The following is a 6,757-nucleotide window of genomic DNA, read 5'->3' on the forward strand; positions in this document are numbered from 1 at the left end:
TGTCCCTCTGTTATTTTTCGCCCCTCTTTGATTACTGATACACTTTGTATTCGAAAAGAAATGTGCTTTATGCATCTTGTGTTTTGGTCTATCGACAAATGTGATCACGTATTAACAATATTACATTATTGCGATATCTTTAAAGAGTCTATACTAAGTAGCATTATCATACAATTGCTTCAAAGATACCAGGCTTATAATTTTGTGCTCCAGGCGAGTAGTTCGAATACAAAGAATCGTGTGACGATCGAATAAAAAAAAAAATAAAGATCAAATACAGGGCGACTGTTGAAGAGCAGTGAGGACAAAACATTGCAAAAACACATTCCAATTGCAGGAAGATTAAGAAACACTTTCAAGAACTGGGAAATTATTTCCTCAGACAAAAAGATCATAAAAGATCATAAAAATATCCAGAATGTAGAAATATTTATCACCAATCAAGGTTTACTGCAACGGATGAGAGTTCATTCGATCATATAGTTGCACGGTATATATTCCTATTGGTAGAAACCTAAAGGAATGAAATTCATTTTTATTTCCTCTTCAATGATTAGGTTTTCTGAGAGAGAAAAAATGAAAAGAAAAGAAGCTTAAATTCAATAGTAAATAATAAGAGTTTTGGTGTTTTCAGACAAAACACTTATGTGTTGTATATTAAGTACTGTATTATTCTGACTCAGAAATTGAAGTGAAATAGTATCATTATTCATGGCCATCTTTGAACGGTGCTTGTTTGTGATATCCATGCCCACCGTCAATTATTTTTAATTCTCAAGAAAATATTTCAATGAAATTTAAAATTTATATCAAAGATATACACTGCATTCATTAATAGATAAATAAAGAACGTCCGATCACAGCGCTCCTAATTTGACTTCCTATGCCTGTCTTGGGTACACGAAAAGCTAACCTTAAGCCGTAAAAATGTAATACTTCTCTTTCCAAATACAAAAAAGGAAAGCAATTGTTTTAACAAGAAAACAAATGAATTTAATGGAAAAGCAATAACACTTTGAAGATATTGTGATTACATCCGACGCTTTAGATGTAGGATTCGGACTCAAATATCTTTATCCTATCTTTTTGTGTATCTATGTATACTATTGCTGAAGTATTTATTTAAAGTTATTGATTGGCGGCAAAAGGGGAATAATTATATCTTAGCTTCTTTTTTTGTTGCTGGTGACACATTCCAGTTTGTCGTGGGTTTTCAGTTCTAATTGTTTCATCAAATGTCTTTGGTATCCAATGTTATGGGAATTGTAAAACAGTTCCAACATAGAGGGCCTCTCAAGTTTGTGTCATAGAATTCAAATTTCTGGCGACAAAGTCCAACAAGTGAACTATTAAAATCTCTGTTGCAGAGTTGAATGTGGTGAAATGCAGATCAGACAACGAGCTTTCTTAGAAGAGCTCCTTGGAATAATCAGCTGGTGAAGAAAAAATAACAATTAATCCTTCCCAACTCACATTCGTCACTGCATTTGAAATTCTGAGAAATCTGTTTGAAGATAGTTTACAAGAAATTACATTTCAAAGACCCATCTATTAATTGATGGTTTGCAAGTAAAATAACACCTTTTTGTTATTAGACATATAAAACCTATTTTCAATGACACCATTGATGTTAAATACTGTTCGCAGATGTAAAAGTCAAAATATGATTTTTCTTGGTATTTTGATAAAATTTGAAAGTATAAAACAAGTTTTTAACCTAAATCTACTGTGGAATAAACAAGGAATGTGTTTTTTAATTTGATAGATGCTTTTTGTGTTTTTTGTATATGTTTGTTTGTCTTGAGATTATAACACAGTGATGACTGCTGTAACCATATTTTGACCATTTTACCGATCATGTCTGTTTTGGTCACGCATCGTTGTAAAAAAAAAAACGGAATTTGATGCGACTGTCATAAAAGGAATAGGTTTAGCGCTTTAAAACCAGGTTCAATCCACCATTGTCTACATTTGAAAATGCCTGTACCAAGTCAGGAATATGACAGTTGTTTGATGTGTTTTATCCTTTGATTTTGCCATTTGATTAGGGACTTTCCGTTTTGAATTTTCCTTTGAGTTCAGTATTTTTGTGATTTTACTTTCTACTGTGATGGAAGTCAGTGATACAATTGATACAATGAGTCTTTGTCGTTCACCTATGCATATGTACATATTCAAAAATTGACACTCTCAAAGATTGTGGACTTGAATAGAAATCCTGACAAAATTCTTGTATTGCTCACTTTTTCTGTTGAAAATTTCTCTCTATCTTCTTTGCTTTTTGCCCATAACATAGAAAAGGATAAACAATGTTCTAATAAGGATACCGACAAAATTTGATTTCTCTGTTGATCTTCGTCCTTATATCATCATTAAAGAGCAAGAACTACAATTCGACTGACGATATAAGCCATGTTGATTTGTATATGTAGACCTTATCTTGCCGATACCTTTGTCATTTCAAGTGTCTGTGAATTTTAGTTTTCAAGACAAAAGTGCATACGCTGACATGTGTCACTTGTCTTGGTTATCACTGAATTTGTGTTGAAAGTCTGTAATATGAACTAACATTTGCTTTGTTGCTATGTTCTATTATAAAGATGTCATGGTCAGATGAACCAGGCTAGACAGACATGTACACATTACAATCATTGCATACACTAAATAGAGTTGATTTGTTATTTATAGTATCTAATAAACAGACAAAATTAAGAAACTTATCATTGTTGACCAATGAATCATTAAATGAGGTCAAGGTCAGATAATACATGTCAGACAGATAAGTACAACATAAAATTGTCCCATATGCCATAGCTGACCTATTGGTATTTGGAAAACCAGGCACAACACAAGAGTGCACGCACGCTGAAATATGTCGCCTTCTTTACTAATCATTGATATTATGTTGATAGTCCTAAATATGATGCTTTATTACAACTGTCACATAAAGTTAACATTAACCAAGAAAACTAAACATTAACCAATGAACCATGACAATGAGGTCAAGGTCAAATTAACCATGCCAGGCAGGCATGTACAGCTAACAATTCGTCTATACAACAAATATAGTTGACCTATTGCTTATAGTTTATGAAAAACAGACCAAAACACAAAAACTTAACACTGAGCAATGAACTGTGAAAATGAGGTCAAGGTCAAATAAAACCTGCGCGACTGACATGTACCCTCTACAATCGTTCCATACTCCATGTATAGTTGACCTACTACTAATTGTATCTAAAAAAACAGACCTAAACAAGTAACTGTAACCTTGATCACTGTTCCATGAACTGAGGTCGAGGTCAGCAGAACACTGTCTGACGAAATGTAGGAATTACAAGGAAATCATATATCATATAAAGTTATCCTACTAATAATAAAAAGTGAGAAATTCACATGACAAAGACAGAAAACTCTTTTTTTTCACGCAGTCCACGAACCATGAAAATAAGGTCAAGGACAATGTACATGTCAGACCGAAATTTCGTTACATAAGGTATAAAATTGAGAAAGAAAATGGGGATCTGCATACAAGGTATGAAGCATCAAGGTCTTCTACCTTCTAAAATATAGCTATACACAAATAACTTACACTGCTATCAAACATCAAAACCTTTATCTGGCATACTGAGACTTATTAGTTTATTATTTGATACACGGTTAGTAGTGGTGTTTAGTCCCTTTATAAAAACAACACGGTTTTGAGGAAAAATCTTAAAGGTTAAACTATGTAACTTATATTATCAAAGGATCATAAAAATGAGGTCAAGGTGGGATAAATATCACCAGAGGGATATCTACACCTAACACTCATTTTTTTACACCAACAACAGTTGGTTGTTTTTTTTTTTTTTTTTTTACATCAGAAGTATTTTGAGAACTGGACCCCATAAAATATGAACCATGAAAATGAATTCACGGTCAGATGAGCTCTGAAAGACAGACATAAAATCATCTTTACTCAAAATATATTTTGAAATATATGCTTATACTAGCTAAGAAACAAATCTTATTGGAACAAGAGTGCACACACTGAAATGTCTGGCCTCCTTTACTAACCATTGACATTATGTTGATAGTCCTAATTATAAAGCTTTACTTCAACTATCACATAAAACTAACAAGATCCAAGAAAATAAGTTCAAGGTCATATCAACCAAAGGAGAAATACATGTACACCTTACAATCAGTCGATACACTAAATATAGTTGACCTGTTGCTTATAGTTTCTTAGAAACAGACTTAACCAAGAAAACCAAATGTTGACCAATGAACCATGAAAATGGTGTCAAGGTCAGATGATACCTGCCAGACAGACACACACAGCTTACAAGTCTTTGATACAACAAATATAGTTGACCTATTGCTTATAGTTTAAGAAAAACAGACAAAACACAAAAAATTAACACTGAGCAATGAACCATGGAAATGAGGTCAAGGTAAAAACAAACCTGTGAGACTGACATGTACATCATAAAATATTTCCATACACCAAATATAGTTGTACCAAGTCAGAAGCCTGTAATTCAGTGGTTGTTGTTTTTTGATGTGTTACATATTTTTTTTTGTTCATTTTTTTGTACATAAAATAGGCCGTTACTTTTTGTTGTTTAAATTGTTTTACATTTGTCATTTCAGGGCCTATTATAGCGGACTATGTGGTATGGGCTTTGCTCATTATAGAAGGCTGTACAGTGATCTATAGTTCTTAATTTCTGTGTAATGTGGTCTCTTGTGGAGAGTTGTCTCTTTGGTAATCATACCATATCTTCTTTTTTATATTGACCTTTTGCATATATAGTACTAGAAAGAAAGACCATCACTCAATCGAAGAGCTGAATACCTCTGAGGGGAAAGATGGCCATTTTTTCTAATTTTTTTTTTTTTTTTTTTGGGGGGGGGTATCTTTTGATAGTCTTCATACAAAGAATGAAAAAAAAAAGAAAAAAAACAGCTAGAAAATGTAGAAAGGTCGACAATATTGAAATTAATTGTTGTTTAATGTAAAATCGTTTCCTAAGTTTAGGATTAAATTTGGACCAATGGAAGAGATCTGCATCTGTTAATTATATATAAATCTAACCATTCGATTAAAGTTGATAGTTAATTATCTAAAATTGAATTCTGTCACTTAGCAAATGCTACAATATTTTTTGAAATCTTAATTGTGTACCACTGAACAGCAGGCTAGGGCCATTTTCCATTTTTTGTGTACTCTTAAGATTTGAATTTTTTTTCTTAAAGTGAGGACTGAAAAATCTATTTAGTTTTAAATTTCCATTGATAAAGTTCCCAGTTACAACTCTCATTACAGGGATACAGGTACTAATAAAAACCAGTATGATTGATGTAAACTGTGTGAAGCTTGTTTGCAGATCCTACATTTTGAAATATTTGTAATTTTCATGAATAAATAGGTTTATACTACAAAATGCAACATTTTTTTTTTTCCATTACAATGATTATGTTGGTACACAAAATTTAGTTTTAATGGAAGACTACTAAATCATAAACTAAATGTCACATTTTAAGTGTTCAGATACATTTACTTTTATTTTAGTGGATAATTACTCATAAATTGAGGTGCTCCTGATTTGGAGGAAACTAAAGAAACTAGAGCCTCTCAAGAGCCTGTGCCGCTCACCTTGGTCTATGTGGATATTAATCAATGGACACAGATAAATTCATGATAAAATTGTGTTTCGATGATGGTGATGTGTTTGTAGATCTTACTTAACTGAACATTCTTGTTGCTACAATTATCTCTATCTATAATGAACTTGGCCCAGTAATTACAGTGGAACATATTTTGTAAAAATTTACAAAAATTTATGAAAATTGTTAAAAATTTACTATAAAGGGCAATAACTCCTTAAGGGGTCAATTGACAATTTTGGTCATGTTGACTTATTTGTAGATCTTACTTTGCTGAACATTATTGCTTTTTACAGTTAATCTCTATCTATAATAATATTCAAGATAACCAAAAATGGCAAAATTTCCTTAAAATTACTAATTCGGGGGCAGCAACCCAACAACAGGTTGACGGATTTGTCTGAATATTTCAGGGCAGATAGATCTTCACCTGATAAACAATTTTATACTGCAATCAGCTATTTTACTATACAGATAAAGCTATACGTATAAACGTTAGCTTTATACGTCAATGACCTCAACTCACCTATAAGCCCCGCCTACTTACAACGTCACTTCACAACCATGACAACGTGTAGTAACAATGGTCAAACTTTTATGAATTTAAACCTGTTATGTCTTCAAATTGGTAATTTATATACCATGTTTATCAAATGTTATGAATTAAATTCATTTTCCCTTTCTAATTCCTTAAATTGTCAATGCTTACCGCCTGGACTACGCTCATAGGGAAATACCCCAAAATGGTACCCCAGGGGGGAAATTCCAAACACTTTTTTTTAATAATATTTGTTTCATATTTTTATTATTTTTTTATTTTTTTATCGATTTCAGTATAAAAACAATATACGTATAGTGTCTTGAAATATAAAATTTATATGTATTCGTCACGAAACGGGAAAATGCTCGGTAGAACCTCGCATTTTCCCGTTTCTAAGCCTCATACAAATAAATTTCATATTTCAAGACACTATACGTATATTGTCTAATTACCTACCTCAGATTTGCTCTAAATACTTTGGTTTCAGAGATATAAGCCAAAATCTATATTTTACCCCTATGTACTATTTTTAGCCATGGCGGCCATCTTGTTTGGTTGGCG

The sequence above is a fragment of the Mytilus galloprovincialis genome, chromosome 3 (assembly GCF_965363235.1).
Source record: "Mytilus galloprovincialis chromosome 3, xbMytGall1.hap1.1, whole genome shotgun sequence".
Lineage (NCBI taxonomy): Eukaryota > Metazoa > Mollusca > Bivalvia > Mytilida > Mytilidae > Mytilus > Mytilus galloprovincialis.